Here is a 17,172-nt window from a genome sequence, read left to right as displayed (position 1 = left end):
TTCATATCCTGTGCTCATTTTTCTATTGGATTACTTACCTTTATCTTGTTATGGAGCTCAGTTGTTTTATAAATTCTGGATATAAGTCCCTTGTCAGACATGTCATTACCAAACACTTTTTTCCAGTCTGTGGCTTCCCTTTTTACCCTGTTGGAGAAGTTTTTGGATGTGCATAGGGATTTGATTCTTAAAAGATCCCTTCATCTATTTTATCTTCTCCTGGTTGTAGGCACGATTTAAAATTTTTGTTCCACTCTAGTGCTAAAAAAATGATACTAAAAGCGGTGGCGTGGTAAAGAGAAAGTTGTGCTGCCACCTCAAAGGCGGGCTGTTCAAATCCACCCGCTGCTCCTTGGGAGAGAGAGAGAGAATCTGTGCATTAACAGCCTCTGAGGGTCAGCTGAGGAACCTTAGCTGCTTGAGGGTCAGCCATTTTCTCTTGACAGCAATAAGTTTTTTTAGACCCAAAACTTAAGTTACTAATCTCATAATGGAGCAGAAGAAGGAGGTGTGTGTACAAACAGTTCTTCCACACACCTTTAATTTTTTTTTTGTGTTGTGTGTGTGTGTGTGTGTGTGAGGATTGCACCACTGTATTAATTTTATTTTTGGGGTGTGTGTGTGTGTGTGTGTGTGTGTGTGTGTGCTGTCAAATTGGATCTGATTGATACAGGAGGAGATTGCCCCTCCTTTTCCAGAAAAGCATCTGGTGGATTCAAACCACCTACCTCTGGGGTTGCAGTGCAGCTTCTTGCCGCTAGGCCACCAGAGCTCTAGTAATTAATTTTCAGAAAGCCTTTGTGGACTCTGCTGTTGTCAGCGGAACCTGAAAGGCATTGAGCCCGAGTGGCTGGCTCTTCTGACACGTGGTGATGCTGACAGAGCAGGGAGGCTGCGTGAGGTTTAATCGGCTGTGATGTTCTGGAAACGGATCTCCAAGCCTGTCTTCAAGAAGCCGCTAAGTGAATTCGAACTGCCAACCTCTTGGCTGGTAGTTGAGTGCTTACCCGTTAACACCACCAGGAGTTTTGTTGTTTTGCTTTTTTAAGCCCAGCCAGACAAAAGATCAGTGTAGAGACGAGGTGTGCCTGGTTCAAGTCATGGTATTTTCATTTGCTTCCGACGCATCTGGAAGTTGGACAGCGACTAAGGATGACAGAAGAATAATCAATGCTGTGAGCTGTGGTGCTGGAGAAGAGCGCTGACCATCCCATGGACGGCCAGGAGAACAGCTAGGCCTTGGAGGAAGGGCAGACAGGATGTTCCTTAGAGGCAAGGACGGGACTTGGTCTCATGTCCTTTGGGCATGTGGTCAGGAGGGCTGAGTCCTTGGAAAAAGGTTTCATCCTGGGAAAGGCAGAGGGTCGGAGGAAGAGAGGGAGCCCCTCAACAAATGGATCATCAGTGACTAACGGCTCGAGCAGGTCAGAGCTCGGGAAGGTGACACAGGATGGAACAGGGTTCAGAGCTGTCGTTCACAGGGTCACTGTGAGTCATTGTCCACTCGATGGCACCTACCAACAGCCTCAATCAGGATCTTAAACTTGAACCTTTGGTGAGACACCATACTATTTCACCACCTTAGCCAAATCTGAGAAGTCACCATTTTTCTATCTTGAAATTCCAGATTCCTCTTCTCTGTTTGCTGAATAGGGTAGGCATTACTTAGCATTAAAACAACCTGCCCTGCGATTCTAGAAAAGACACTTCTTACTGGTGTGCGAGGACGCAGGCTTCGCGGAGACCCCACTCCCCGAAAACTTGGAGGAACTTGGTGGGGGAGTTATGTCAGACTGAACCACTAGAAGGACGCGGGCGCCGTTATCAAGAGTGTACGAGGGAGAATTTGCGTTTCTGGAATGTGAGGTGAATCACCCTGAAAATGCCGTGCTAGCCTCTTTCAGAGACTCGGCAGACAGACTGGAGGACCTGCAGACTGTTGATGTTTCTGATTGAAGGCAGCAGGGACGCCTCATGCGCCCCCCATTCCTGGAGCAGTGGTTTGCACCTGGACTCCCCAGCCTGCCTTCTGCACATGGGGGCCTGATGAGAGCCAGGATGTATGGACCGCTGGCAGTTAATTGTGGGTGCTGTCAGGTCGGCAACGATTCACAGCAACAGACCTGAGCCCTGCCCTGTACATCTTCACAAGCTTGATACGCTCCAGCCATGGTTATTCCACCCACACTGCCAGTCCACCTCAGTGAGGGTCTTCCTCTCTTTCTCTGACCCTCCACCGTCCACAGCATGAAGGGGACCTTTCCCCCTCCTGATAACATGCTCAGAATACGTGAGACAGAATTTCAGCTTCCTGATTGCCCTTGGGTTGTGAGCTCAGTCAGTCAGCGAGTTCAGCACCTCGGAAGATGTGTGATTATGTTACTAGAGATTCTTGAAGCTCAGGTACTGATTTGTCTTGGTGAGAAGCTTTGCCTTTCTCTCCAATTCAGCATAGGGACAACTAGTGACGGAGATTTCATAATAAGAAAGCAATTTCATAACCTTGATGGATGGTGACTTAATCGATCCCGTTCTCTAAATATCTATAAATATTTTGGCAGCCTTTGCCCTGCTCCTTGGTGTCAGGATATATTTGAATAAAGAAGTGGCCTTCCTCATCGCTACAGCTTCAAAACAGATTAAATTTATACCACAATAAAGGTGGAAAAGAGAATTGTGTTAAGACTTGGCACCAAATGCATCTCTCTAAATCTCTCAGAGATGGAGAGACAGAGTGCCTGCAGCAGTGGGCTCATGTGTGTCTGAGGTGAGGAGGACAGCGCAGGACAGGACATGGTTCAGACCTGTTGTTCACAGAGTCACCAAGAGTCGTGGTCAACTTGATGGCACTTAAACAACCTTTAAGTCCAGTGATTTGAGAGCAGGGCTGTTGGGTAGAAATCCAATGTGAGCTGTAGAGGTAATTTAAAATTTTCAAGTAAAAAGAAAACCAAATGCGTGCATGCGTGCATGTGTGTGTGTGTGTGTGTGTGTGTGTGTTCAAATCAGATCTGACTGGTACAGGAGGAGAATGTCCCTCCTCCAGCCGAGCATCTGGTGGATTTGAACCGTGTACCTCTGGGATTGCAGTGCAGCTTCTTGCCAGTAAGCCACTAGTTGTTGTTGTTGTTGTTGTTGTTGTTGTTGTTGTTATGTGCCGTCGAGTCGTTTGCGACTCATAGCGGCCCTATGTACAACAGCCCTAAACTGTGCTCTATCCCATGCCAATCTCATTGCCTCTTACAGACCCATCCTGAGTACCCCAGTCACTGAATCAATCCACCTCATAGAGGGTCTTCCCCTCCTGCACTGTCCCTCTGCTCTACCCAGCATGATGTCCCTCTCTAAAGACCTGTCTCTCCTTACAACATGTCCAAAGTATGTCCGACAAAGCCCCAGAATCCTTGCCTCCAAGGAGCAGCCTGGTTTAACCCTCTCTAGGATGAATCTGTTTGTTTTCTTGGCAGTCCATGGTACATTCAATACTCTTCTCCAGCCCCCACAGCTCAAAGGCGTCAATTCTCCTTCTATCCTCCCTAGTCATTGTCCAACTCTCTGATGCATAACAAGTGATTGCAAAAACCATGACCTGTATCAGGCGCACCTTAGTCTCCAGAGAGACACCATTGCTCTTGAGTACTTTAGAGAGGTCCCTAACCACAGACTTTCCCAGAGCTCCCTCAAATTTCCCCTTGGTGTGTCTCAGTTGACACGAGCCACATTGCAGGTGCTCTAGGTCCCTGTGACGTGTGGCCACTGAGGGTAGAGAAGAGGCAGGAAGGAGAGAGATGAGGGGGAGAAAGAGTAAGCCATGGGGAGGATGGAAAGGGAAGAGAATGCTCCCTAAAAGGTAAAGGTTCCTTGCAGACACATCACAAAGCCGCTGTCCGCCCCTCACAGCACCCTGTGTGCATCAGGGCAGACCTGGGCTCACTCCATATTTAGGAATCACCACGCATTTCTTCCGAGGTCTCTTTGGGTAGTCACAGCCCCGGGTCCTTTCAGTTAGCAGCCAGCCACTTTGCTGTTTGCACCGCCCATCGATTTGTGAGGACACAAATGCTCGTTCAAGTCCTCATTCTTTCTCTTATTACCGTAGAGTCAGAACTGACCCATAGCTGACACTCCCCCCCCCAGTGATTTTCCTGAGGCTGTAAATCGCCCTTGAGGAAATTGCCTGTATTTCTCCCATAGAGCAGATGGTGGATTTGAACCAGGTGCCTGTATGTTGACAGTGCAGCTCCTTACCCACTGGGCCACCAGAGCGCCCTCAGGTCCTTATCATCCATCTCAAAGCAAACTTCATTTCAATAAATTATCCCGCAGGTCAGCCGAGCCCCTTCTCCTGCCAATTGGGTGCAGCTCCAACCCCTCTGGGTGAAAATAGAAATTATTTTTCAGCATTTCCTCTTCATTTTGTTCCAGAGAGCATTCCGCTGGACATGGGCTCCTACCGACTTGTTCTCCTTGATGTTATTCTCGGACTTGTCTCTTGTCCTTGGGAACCCGTGGGGTGGTGGCCGAGAGGGACGTACATGAGGGCACAGATCTGAGCCACCAGAGAAGGCATTTCTGCAATGAGGAATTTTAACTTTAATGATCATAAACTGTCCTAGAGAATGTTCATTTATTTTCCTGAAGAAACTTAAAAACTCTCAGTATATAGCGTGATCAGAAAGATTCTCTTCCTTTATTATGTATGGAAATAGACACTATTTAGCCGCTTAACTGTGATAGTCATTGAAGAATTTTTAAGAGCAAAGAAAAGGAAGAAATGTTCTTAATTATAACATGTTTCAGATAAAGTATCTATAAAAATAAACTACAGTAATTTGTTGTAAAAAATAAACACAAAAAACCATCCTCTCAAAACCAGCTTCCCAAGGCATCGTAGGTAGACCTCATCACATGGGCACAAAATAAACCCAAGTGGTCCCATCAGAGTTTGGCCAGCAAAGCCTGGCCGGCCTGGCCGTGTGGATGGTTCTGTCTCCAAGTCCGATGCAGGAGTGTTCACCGTCCCTGTTCACGCACAGCTGACGACACAGGTGTGGGCCTCTCAGCTGTCACCTGGCTGGGCTTTGTGGACTCCTCCGTGAAATCACCCTGCCCAGAAGAGTTGACCATCAGAATGTGCTTACAACATGCAGAACTTCTGTCAGCCTTGTTGTGGTGTTAGGGGCTGTCGAGTCGAGTCTGACTCACAGTGACCCTTTGAACAACAGCCCTGAACCCTGCCCTTCCTGCCGCCCTCGTCATCCCTGGCACGCTCGAGTCCATTGCCAAGCCGCTGTGTCAGGTCATCTGCTTGAAGGTGTCCCTCACGCCACCTTTTCAAGCACGATGTCCCTGTCGTGTTAGGAGGGATCTAAGTGACCTGTATTGTCTCCACCAGGGTGAGGAAAAGGAGGACCCTGTGATGGGCAGAACATTGTCTGTTGGTGTTGACTGGGACGGCACTGCATGTGTTTCCTAGTTTGCCCTTTGTCCTTTTTTAATCCTAGGCTTTTGGCCACCTACAGTTTATCATGTCCTAACATCTTCTCCTCTCTCCCCTCCCCCTCTCTCTCCTGTCAGCCATTCCTTTCTTTCTTTACATGTCGTTAAGTGCCTTTGAGTTGACGGCGAAATGACTCACAGCGATCCTCTGAACAGCAGATCTGAACCCTGGTCTCTCCTGCCCCAACCTCCCCGTCTCGGACCTGGTCGATCCCACTGTAACAATCACTGTGTCAGTCTGCCTTGTTGAGGGGCTTCCTCTCTTTCTCTGACCCTCCACCTTTCCCAGAAGGATGCCTTTTCCCCAAGGATTGACACCTCCTATCAAGAAGCTCAAAATATGTGAGAGGAAGTTTCCCCATCCTTGCCTCTAAGGAGCATTCTGGTTGCACTTTCTCCAACACATACTTGTTTTTTCTTGTGGCAGTCCGTGGGATAGTCGACGCTCTTCTCTCGGCCAGTTCAAAGGCCTCTGTTGTTCTTCTGTCTCCTTATTCATTGCCCAAATTTCGGATGCTTAGGAAGCAATTGAAAAAGCCATTACTTGCATCAGCCACACTTAAGTCTTAAAGGTGACATGCTTGTTCCTCAGCATTGTTGAGCGGTCTCTGGAGAGTGGCTTTGAACCAGTGAGTGGACTTCTCTTCCTGGAAGAGGTTCTTCTAAGCCCTAAGAGAATGGAATTCATTCTTTTATAAGCTTTTAAAAGTAGTCCTGCCCGTGGTGATATTATCCCCTCTAACAGTTTCCATAGTATATGTCATACAGTTTTATTAAGAAATTAAAAGCTGAAATTGCAGTTGTAGGTGCCATTGAGTGGAGCATGACTTATAATGACCCCATGAACAAATGATCTGAACCCTGTTCTGTCCTGTGCCATTCTCACACTTCCTGACACAGAAGAGCCCACTGCAGCCGTCACTACGTCAGTCCATCTGGTTGAGGGTTTTCTTCTCCTTCGCTGTCCCTCCACCCTTCCCAGCATCTTGTCCCTCTCCAAGAAACAGCCCGTCCTAGAAACCTACCCAAAGTATTTGACGCGAAGCCCCTTCATTCTTTCCTCCAAAGCAAGGCTATATGAGTAGAAAATTCCAAAACAGAATGGAAGACCTCATCATGATTCTGAGGATAAAAAGCGGTCATGATTGTGTCTCGGAAACTAAGAGGACTGAGGCGTGTGGAGCACAGTGCTTCTTGGGAAATGGGGTGTTTTGGTTTTGTTTTCACTTTTTGCCCCTCTGAGTTAAGATTAGAGATTCCCAGGCACGTCCTGTCCTGTCATCGTCTGGCCGTGTCTGGAAGGCGGGGTCTATGTGGAGCTCCTCGGTTCTGTTGTCCCATCAGCCTCTGCTCTTCTCCGTGCAGACGTCCACCTGGGAGGATGGCTCTTACCTCCTGACATGGTCTCCTTCTTCACTCCTCTTTGTATCTGCAGCTCAGGGGAGAGGTGACGGGGAGGGGGACAACAGTGAGGGGTCTCTCTGCTTGTTACAGGCTGGGTGGAGGGTGGCGCTGCAGATGCTGATGGTTATAAGGAGGCTTCTGTGTTCCTCACGGGCTGAGATTTTTCAAGGTTGACGGGGACTCTGACGCCTAAACGTGAGGGGACCTGGGAGCAGGTACAGTGTCAGTTTACAGGTGACTATCAGATGGAAGTGGTGCTCATGGGCCACAGTGTAGAGGCCCTGTGTGGTGGCAGTGGTTGACATGCTCATCTGCTGATTGGAAGGTTATAGGTGTGGGACCACCAGAGGCTGAAGAATGACCTATACTACCCCCAAAAAAACCCACCATTGACAGCCCTGTACACAGAGTCCAGCTCTGATGGACCCAAGGCCGCTGAGAGTGACCTGTGGTCATCTTGATGCCCGGAGTTTTCCTGAGGACATGATGTGGGCTGGGACAGCCTTGCTGAGAATCTCATGATTATTTTAGACACAACAGCCTTCCATATGGATTACATCACATCAAGAAAACAGAAATCCTTCCCACTTGGCCAATAGGCAACATCATGGTGAGAAAAGAGTGAAATTGTCAGTGAGTGAATCCTGCACGGATCCACCACACACTTGGTCCCATCAGTCAAGAACTCAAAAGACGTGTTGTACTGGGAAGGTCAGCTATCAGGGACCTCTGTGCAGGGTTAAGGAGCAATGGTGTCAGTGTGAAGATTAAGGCGCACCTGATTTGGGCCATGGTCTTTTCAGTCACTTACTATGCTTCTGTTGTTGTTGTTGTTGTTGTTAAGTGCTGTCGAGTCGCAAGTGACTCATAGTGACCCTATGAAGGAGAGTCCTCGACGCTTGGGTGCCTTTCATCCTCTCTCCAGGTTCATAGGGTTTCCAGAAGCAAGCTGTTACGGAAGTGGATGCCACTTCTCCTTCCACTATGCTTCTGAGAGCTGGATAATAAAGGGTGACAGAAGAAGAATGAATCCCTTTGAGATTGTGTTAGAGGAAAGTACCGACTATCCCATGGACTGCTAAAAGAAAAACAGCTACATCTTGGAGAAAGTGCAGCCAGTGCTCCTGGTGGCAAAGGTGGCAAAGCTTCATCTCACGTCCTCTGAGCATGTCACTGAGAGAGGCTATTCCTTCAAGAGAGACACCATGCATGGAAAGGTGGAGGGTCAGTGAAAGAGATGAAGGTCCTTGGTGAGAGGGATTGTCACAGTGATTGCAGCGATGGGCACCAGTGTGTCACAGTTGATGAGGGCGTCACAGGACAGGGCTCAGTTACACTGTCAGGATGCAGTGACCGCAGCAGTGGGCCCCAGTGTGTCAGTGAGGTCAGGACAGGTCAGGACAGGACAGGGTTCAGTTATAATCAGAACGCAGTGACCACAGCAGTGGGCCCCAGTGTGTCAGAGATGATGAGGCCGGCAGAGGACAGGACAGGGCTAGGCCTGTTGTTCACATGGTTGCTGTGTCCCTAAGGTTCCAAATGGCTCAGAGGCTTGAAACGTTCTTTTAACTCTGTTCTTTGCTTTTCACTCGTCTGTCCAGGAATGTACCAGAGAATTTCTCCAAAAGAGAATCCCCATGGATTTTTTCCATCTGTGTAATTCTAATACATTTTCTGTACCAGCTAAGCCACAAAGACCAAGCAGTGATTGCTAACCTTGATTATTTTACAGAGATCCAAGACTTTATCCTAAACTTCATATACATCCTCATTTACATTCTAAATAGTGTGATTTCCATATTGTTTGTGCATACTCAGTGGTGGTCTGCCTTTGAAGCGGCCAGCTTATTGTTCTCGGAGAATCAAAAGAGAACTGCTGAGAACATGTCCTAGCGTCCGTCCGTCTGTCCTCTTCAGTTAGAGAAATCGTATAAAATACTGACAACCGGCTTCCCTTCAACTCATGCTCAGTGAGGCTGGAAGACTTTGGTTAGGAATTGGGACTTCTTGAATCTTACTGACTCTCTAAACAGTACTTTTAAGTATGTGAGATATTTTATTAATACTGCAGGCTTGGGGCTCAGTCTCTAACTGGTTGCTTTTAATATTTGAGTAGCTCACTGTGAAATCCAGGAGGTATAGGACCTGGTGATTCTTGAAAACTGCCTGGTATGTCTTCTCTGGCTAACGGGACAGGGACATCATTCTTTGGGGCTAATCAGAGGGTGCAGTTATTGGACTAATTCTGTTTCTGATGTCCTTTCCATAAGTGCTGGGTCACAAAGACTCAACTAAGACTACTCGCTGGTGACCATTTCACCGAGGTTGATACGTTACCACCCACCTCCAGGGAGGGTCCCCTTTCTGTTACAGGTAGTCTAACTTCCACACTGTTTGTACACGTCCAGCAGTGGGGTGTGCGCTTGGGGTGATGTGCACACTGAATTCTTGATGGCCTTCTGTGCCCACGCATGTACACAGGGGCTAATTCACTGACTGGGTGGCCCTTTGAAATGACCAACGACTTTCCCCTTCGCTTGTGTGAACACCGGAAGCCCAGCTGTTGTGTGCAGTCTGGGGGCTGCATTTTTTTGGTGAGACTTGTGTTGCTTTGTCAATTCCTCCCTGATTTATATGCAGGGTTTTTATATATATAGTTAAAGATCTAGATTTAATTATTTTACAAATTGTTGCCAAAAACATGCACAGGAGAGCACAGACCGTTTCAGTCACTCCTGCGTGTATGAGGCAGAGACATTGCTTATATCGGCCACGTGTAGACGTTCTCCTTTCCCAGAGGGTTTCTGTCCTATCAGCGTGGACTCACTGTCCCCCCAAGATTCCTCTGACCCTCCAGCTGTTGCCACTTTGAGGTCATTTAGGTGTGTTGGTATGATTAGGTGCCAGCAAGTGAACTATGACTCGGAGTGACCCTGTGACCGACACTGAGCCCTGCCCTTCCTGTCCCATCCTCACAATTCCCCATTGCTGCGGTCACTGTGGAAGTCCATCTCCTGGAAGGTCCTCCTCTCTTTTACTGACCCTCTGCTATTCCAAGCATGATGTCCTTTTTCCAAGGCCCCTCCTGATAACATGCTGAAAGCGTGCGAAAGGAAGCGTCACCGTCCTCTCCTGACGACATGCTGAGAGCATAGGAGAGGAAACGTCACCGTCCCGGCTTCTCAGGTGCACCCTGCGTGTACGTCCTCCTGGACAGACGTGTTTGTCGTTCTTCAGAAACACACCAAGTCTGAAACATTCTTTACGCAACAAGTGAACTTATGATTTGGCTTAGACAAAGCTTCAGAGAATATTTTCAGTTTGAAGATTAGCTCATGGTAACAGTTTTCAGGGACTCTTCCAGCCTGAATATGTCCAGAAAGTCTGGAGGATGTGAGAAGTAGAAATTTTGTTCTACATTCACCCTCTTTTGATCAGCATTCTTTGGTGGAATCTTTGATTAAACTGTTCAGTAATGGTAGCTGGATACATCGAGTTCTTTGACACCATTCCTTCCAGAAGGAATTTCTCGTTTCAGTCTTCCTGAGATTCTCATGTGTTTATCCGTGATTTGGCTCTGGAATTAAGAGTAGTATTTTAATCCTGTGATCACCTGAGTCTAGATAGGGTTCCCATTTTCTGAGTTTCCAAGATAGTAACTTATTTGATAAGAAGACAGTCAACATTTTACATAGAAAAGCCTTAAAGAGAAAGTTTTTTATTTCCCAGATTTAGAGCAACACCTGCAAAAGACAGGCTCTGGAAACATTTTCTTTTTTAAAGAATGAGATTCCTGATCATTCCCTGTTTCACGGGGGTGAAAAACCATTGAAAAGGGATTGATTTGAGAGGTCTGCTAAATTGGCTCCTGTGCAAAGCGGAGGCCATAGACTGATCCCGTAGAAAATCTTCAAGAATACTGAGGCGGAAATAGGTTGAACAATGTCTTCATCAGCTTCACCTGCAAGGGAAATTGCCCAAGGGACGTGGAGTCTCTTTCTCTGTCCTCTTCGGCTTCTGATATTGGCAGACAGACTCATTAGTGGACATGATTAGGAAAGCAAAGGCAGGCTTGGGATAATTGGGGTAAAGTCACAGATGATTGCAGGACGGAGTGACAGGAGCTGTTTGCACGTCTGCTTGCTGCTGTCCGCTGTCCCACGTGGAATGGGAGCTGTCTGTCTGCTGGGGTTTCTTTGTGGTATTTTCCCAGTAATAAGGCTTGAAGTAGCAGTGACACAGCTTTGACTCGTCTGCCGGTATCAGAGGGTTTCATCTCCAGGCAGTGAAGAGGTCGGCACAGAGTCATGGCAGGGCAGACTCGTCTCTGCCCTAAGAACCCGGAGGAATGTGCGCTTTTCTGAGTTACGATCCCCCCTCCTGATTTTCATTCCTTTCCTTCTTTTTTGGCGTTTAAAATAATGGCTTATTTATTTACATAGTTATTTTCTGAAAGAGAAACAGAACTCTTGTTTCAAAAGGCCTTGGGGCTTTGATGCTGCCCCAAATACCTTCGCAGCGGTCACTTTTCTATTTTGATTTTAAATTTTTTTTTTTTAAGTTGGGTTTTGGTAATTGAGTTGGGATGGGAGGGTGGACAGTGTCTAAGGGTTTCAAAGTATAATTCTGTCCATGTGGTCCTCGGAAGGCTGTGCGCATCTCTATAGCAGTCCAGAGGAGGAGTCTGGAAACACAGGCCAGTGTCTGATACCCGTGGATAGCCTAGGGAGAGGGAGTGGTTCTGCCAACCCACAGGCACTTGGTTCGAATCCACCAGCTGCTCCATGGGAGAAATATGGCAGTCTCCCCCCGTGTGATTTACTGCCTCTGAAAACCTGCTGGAGGGCCAACTATGGGTCAGTTCCAACGGGATGGTACACGACAACAACATCTAATATCAGTAAACGTGTCCCTGACGACTGCTGTCCAGTGTGAGGGCGTGGGAGGGAAGAGAACCATAGTCTTCGGTCAACATCCATGGTGGCTGTTCTCTCCTCACGTGCAGGGTGTCTGACCACAGTGCAGCCGGCAGGTCTTTGGTGCCGGCCCACGTGGTGTTCTGGATAAAATTGGAATGCCTCACCATTGGAGATTTCTGTGAGGGTGAAGATTAGTGACTTCTCGGAAGGCTTAGGAGAGCTGGCACTGTTGTCCCGTGTTGCCTGTCTGGTGATAATCGACTCAGAGTCTTGGTGCTGTCCCCCGGGCAGGCAGGCTGAAGGGCTCCCTGGTCTCTTGACCCACGTGTCTCATTGATCAACCCAGCCTCTGATCCAGGGCCCAGGCTCCCTGCCTTCAGCTCTGTGGCAGGCCCTTCGGCAGGCTCCAGGGTACAGAGGACTTCAGCCTGACCAAGCCTGCGGCCTGACAGGAGTGGACAGAAGGAGGGGTTGACCAGCTGCCCCTGGGAGAGATGGCTGTGATCTTCAGGTGGTGGCCTGGACCCCCGCAGTGCCGTTTCTCACTCGCAGGAGTGTCCTCAAGCTGGGGCAGTCTCCTCTGTGTCCACATGTTCACAATGCAGAGAGGAACGCTTGGGAACTTTGGCTCGTGACGGCTTCCGTGCCCCAGCCCTGCAGGGACCAGGCAGGCACCAGGGAAGGCAAATAGTGTAACTTGTGCCATTTTACCACTCGAGGGTGAGGGGACCCTGCTTCCCCTGCAGTGTGCTTTACTGAACCCCATCTAGACTCTCACTCTCTGCTCTCGCAACTGCCCTGAACACCCCCTCCCTTCCCAGGAGACGCTGAGAATCCCGTGTCAGGCAGGCAGGAGGCAGGGCCCTGGGCCGAGGGGCTTCCACCCATCCCCTGGGGTGATGCCCAATTTCTTCTGCCCTTCTCCAGCTCTGCACCCACTTGTCCACCTCCCCACACACCTGCCCGCACCCTCACTTCTAATTTCCACACTGATTCTGCTTTGGGGAGGGGGCCTCTTTCAGGTCCCAGTGAAAACTTTGATGGGTGCTGCATCTCATCTGCTTAACTCGGAAGCAAGGATTCTCATCTCCACTTTGAAAGGATGGAATTGTTGCCCTTTAAAGTGGGAGACTCCTCTTAGAATTACCCATCCAGGGTCTTCATGTTATAAACCAGGAGGGATCTGGGAGATAGGGGCAGAGAGATACTGTATCTACTCAGAATGATGTCATTTGTAAACACAAAATGAAGTAAATATTACAAAACAAAAGTAACGGCAGGATCACTCCTGGGCTTGGGGACAAGAAACAGACAGGCTGAGGGGGCTTGAGTGGCGTGTCCATCCCAACAGACAGACCCTCCTTTTGTTTGTTTTTCTGGTAATAACATTAAAGTGTTGGTCTCTTTGCCAGAAATGGGCTGCTGGGTTTTGGGTTTGTGTTTTCATTTTTTTTTCAAAGTTAAGGTTCAAATAGAAGCAAGAAATTAAGGCCTTGAATCATATTTACAATAGGATCCTATTTTATTATTATTATTGTGATAAAATAGCTGGGTTTCATTTTTGGTTTTTTTTTAAGCCGTGAAACTAAACTTCCTTTGACAGCGTGAATACCAAAAATTAAAGCCATAAATTACTGAGTTTTGACAGGCGATGCAAGTCTGGATTTTAAGATGAAAATTTAAAAGGCGTGATGTTTTATTGAGGAAGCGTTAACTGTGAAGCGTTGGTTGACAAGGACGTTGTGGATGTTCACTGGGGCCGTGTGGAGGTGACAGGGAGGGTGTGGAGGTCGCTGACCAGGGCCGTGCAGAGGTGACAGGGTGGGTGTGGAGGTCACTGACCAGGGCCGTGTGGAGGTGACAGGGAGGGTGTGGAGGTCACGTGACAGGGAGGGTGTGGAGGTCACTGACCAGGGCCGTGTGGAGGTGACTGGGAATTCAGGGTGCTGACCAGGGCCGTGTGGAGGTGACTGGGAATTCAGGGTGCTGACCGGGGCCGTGCAGAGGTGACGGAGGGTGTGGAGGTCACTGACCAGGGCTGTGTGGAGGTGATGGGGTGTGGGTGGGGACAGGGACCCATTGTTGGTGCCAGCACTGTGGTGTCATCGCCACCCCTAGACAGCTGGGAGTGGTGAGCCGTCACGGTTACACTCACATAGTTGTGACCTGTCGTCCAGAGGATTCTGACTCTCAATGACTCACGTCACGGAGCAGGACTGCCCGCGGCTCCCTAGTCTGTATTCTCCATGGGAGCTGACTGCCATTCTTTCTCCCTTACGTTTGCTGGTGGACATTTATTTCTTCCCCTTTTTAATTTTTTTTTATTAATTCATTGTTGTACATTTTCTTCCTTCCTCTTCCCTACCCCTGTCGCTTGTTTACTTTGCAGGGCATCTCTGGTTCTAGATTTCTGTCATGCCCATACTACCTAATCACAGAACGCTTAATCACAGAACACCTTGTTGAGACTGTCCTTCCCCTCATCTGTTCTGTTACAGTGTTCATTATGTTGTTGTTATATACCATTGAGTCACTTGTGACTCATAGCGACCCTATGTACAACAGCCCTAAACTCTGCTCTGTCCTGTGCCAATCGCACTGTCTCAAACACACTCTTTCCCACCACTCCAGTCACAGAAGTGATCCATCTCATCGAGGGTCTTCCTCTCCTGCACCGCCCCACCATCCACCCTTTTCTCATGTTCTCCCTAACCCCCCTATGTCAGCACTATTTTATAACAGTGGTGGCATGCAGGCCTTTTGTGACTGAGCTATTTCACTCAGCGTAATAGCCTCCAGGCTACCCCATGTTGTGTGATATTTTATGAGTTCACTTTTTTCACTGCTGCATAATATTACATTGTGTGAATGTACCGTAGTTTTTCTATCCATTAAGTTTGTTGATGGGCATTTGGGTTGCCACCATCTCTTCACTATTATGAATAACACAGCAGTAAACATGGGTGTGCACTCACCTGTTTGAGTCGTGGCTTCGGTTTCTTTAGGGTAAATGCCTAGTAGTGGAATTGCTGGGTCAAATGGTTATTTCTATTTCTGACTTTTTTTGAGAAAACACTAATCCACCTTCCGTAGTGGCTGGACCATTTTACACTCCCACTGCTGGTGGGTTTGAACCACCGACCTTTTTGGTCTGCTGCCGTGCACTTAATGGAAGCACCATGGCTCCTGTTTATTCTTATGACTGCTCTGTAATGTCAGACAGACGGATGTTGTTTTCTTCTGTTTTACTAGTGAAAATAGAGTGTTCCCACTCTGAGGCCTTACGGCTGGTGAAGAGCGTAGCTGGAGTGTGAATCTCAAGTCTTCTAACCGCAGTAACTGCTTTGTTTTTATTGACAGTGTTAAGAGGAGAGGAGTGATAGTCTTGTTGTTAGGTGCTGTCGAGCTGATCATGACCCACGGCAACACTGTGAAGATCAGATCGGAACCTTGTCTTGCCCTGCCCGTCCTCATCCTCCCTACACACTTGAATCCAGTGTTACAGACACTGTCAGTCCGTCTTCTCACGGTCTTCCTCGGTTTCCCCGTTCTTATCCCCTCAACACACTTGAGCCCAGTGTTACGGACGCTGTCAGTCCATCTTCTCACAGGTCTTCCTCGCTTTCCCCGTCCTCATCCTCCCTACACCCTTGAATCCAGTGTTACAGACACTGTCAGTCCATCTTCTCACAGGTCTTCCTCGCTTCCTCTGACCCTCCACCTTTCCTAGCATGATGCCTTTCTTCCCAAGGACTGGCCCTACCTTACAGCATGCCTGAGACCAGGTTTTACTCTTAGCCTCTAAGGAGCATTCTGGTTGCAAGTGCTCCCGGACAAACTTGTTTGTTCTCTTGGCATCTGTGGGATATTCAGTACTCTTCTTCAACACCACAGTTCAAAGACATTGATTCTATTCTGCCATCCTGATTAGCCAACATCTGGATGCAAAGGAAGAAAGATGGACAGTCACCTTTCCTGTGGTTTACAGCCTCTGAAAAGCTGATGGAGTTAGGAATTGCTTCCAGCGGACCGTCACCTTTCCTGTGGTTTACAGCCTCTGAAAAGCTGATGGAGTTAGGAATTGCTTCCAGCTGGAGGCAGTAAATTAAGAATCACCTACTCGGGATAGGGGAGGGGTGGGCAGGGAGAAAAGGGCAACAATGAATGAATGAATGGAAATCCAAAGTCTCTGTAAACTTTCCTTAAATAAAAAATATATCTATAAAAGAATCACCTACTGTGATACACACTTGCTAGTGCTAAGTGTTGTGGTTATATACTGTCCAGTCAGAACTAACTCATCGTTGACCATCGGTGGGTTTTCAGAGGCTGTAAATGGACTGATTGTTTCTAATGTCTTTAATGTCCCCCCGTCTTCTCTGTCCCAGACAAGGGGAGACCAGTAGTTAGTTGCCTCTTGACCACTCACAAGCTCTAAGGACCCCAGTTGCTCCTCACCTGTTTTATTAGCTGTCCAGTTGTGTTCAAGTTGTTGTTGTTGGGTGCCATCAGGTTGTCCAACTCAGCAGCGCATTTTCAGAGGCTGTAAATTGCACAGGAGGAAGTTACTATAATTCTCTCCTGGAAACGCTGGTGGATTTGAACCACCTACTTTGGGCCTTTGGGTTAATATTGTAACTCCCTTCCACCAATCCACGAGAGCTACCTCTTTTAGGCATCTTTTCAGAAGCAACCAATTCTTGTAGAGAGACATCATGGTGTGAAAGGTGGCAGGGTCAGAGGAGAGGAAGTCCCTTGGTGAGACGGATTGATAGAGTGACTGCAGCCATGAGATGGGAAGGACGGGTGAGCATCAGGTCTGTTGTTCACAGCATCAGTGTGGGTGCACCCAACAACAACATTACAATATTCTTTCTCTTGGCTCCTGAGTCCTGGGTGTCCCCTTCAGCTTTGCACCACAGGTGAGTAAAGCACTCACCTCGGCTTGGTCTCGGCCTGCTGTGTGTGTGTGTGTGTGTGTGTGTGTGTATACACACGCGTGCACACTCGTTGGCTGTCCACCTGTTACAGGCTGAGGGAAGACCTTTGCAGGCTTCTGAGGAGGGAGAGCCCAAATGGACAGAGCGTTCCAGGTCTGTGACCAGATGAGTCAGATAGATCCAGAAGCTGGGACACAAGTCACAGGTGGGAACACACCTAGAGGTGCACCGTTTCCTTGCTCGTGGGAAGGAGAGTGACTGGAGGAGACAGAAGGGTGCTCTCTGGATCAGCATTTCCACGGATCTTGGGCCTTATCTGAACACACGGATCTCGGGCCTTGTCTGAACACACGGATCTCGGGCCTTGTCTGAACACACGGATCTCGGGCCTTGTCTGAACACACGGATCT

The 17,172-nt window shown here is 48.3% G+C and overlaps 1 protein-coding gene across 1 annotated transcript in view; it reads left to right on the top strand.

The window, feature by feature from the left end:
• The window catches only part of RFTN1 (raftlin, lipid raft linker 1), a 211,872-nt gene that overhangs the window by 58,163 nt on the left and 136,537 nt on the right, over window positions 1-17,172 (top strand). The gene's annotated exons all lie outside the window — the stretch shown is intronic.

The sequence above is a fragment of the Elephantulus edwardii genome, unplaced genomic scaffold (genome assembly GCF_000299155.1).
Source record: "Elephantulus edwardii isolate Elephantulus edwardi_28Jun2011 unplaced genomic scaffold, EleEdw1.0 scaffold00027, whole genome shotgun sequence".
NCBI lineage: Eukaryota > Metazoa > Chordata > Mammalia > Macroscelidea > Macroscelididae > Elephantulus > Elephantulus edwardii.
This window is presented reverse-complemented; position numbering and strand designations above follow the sequence as displayed.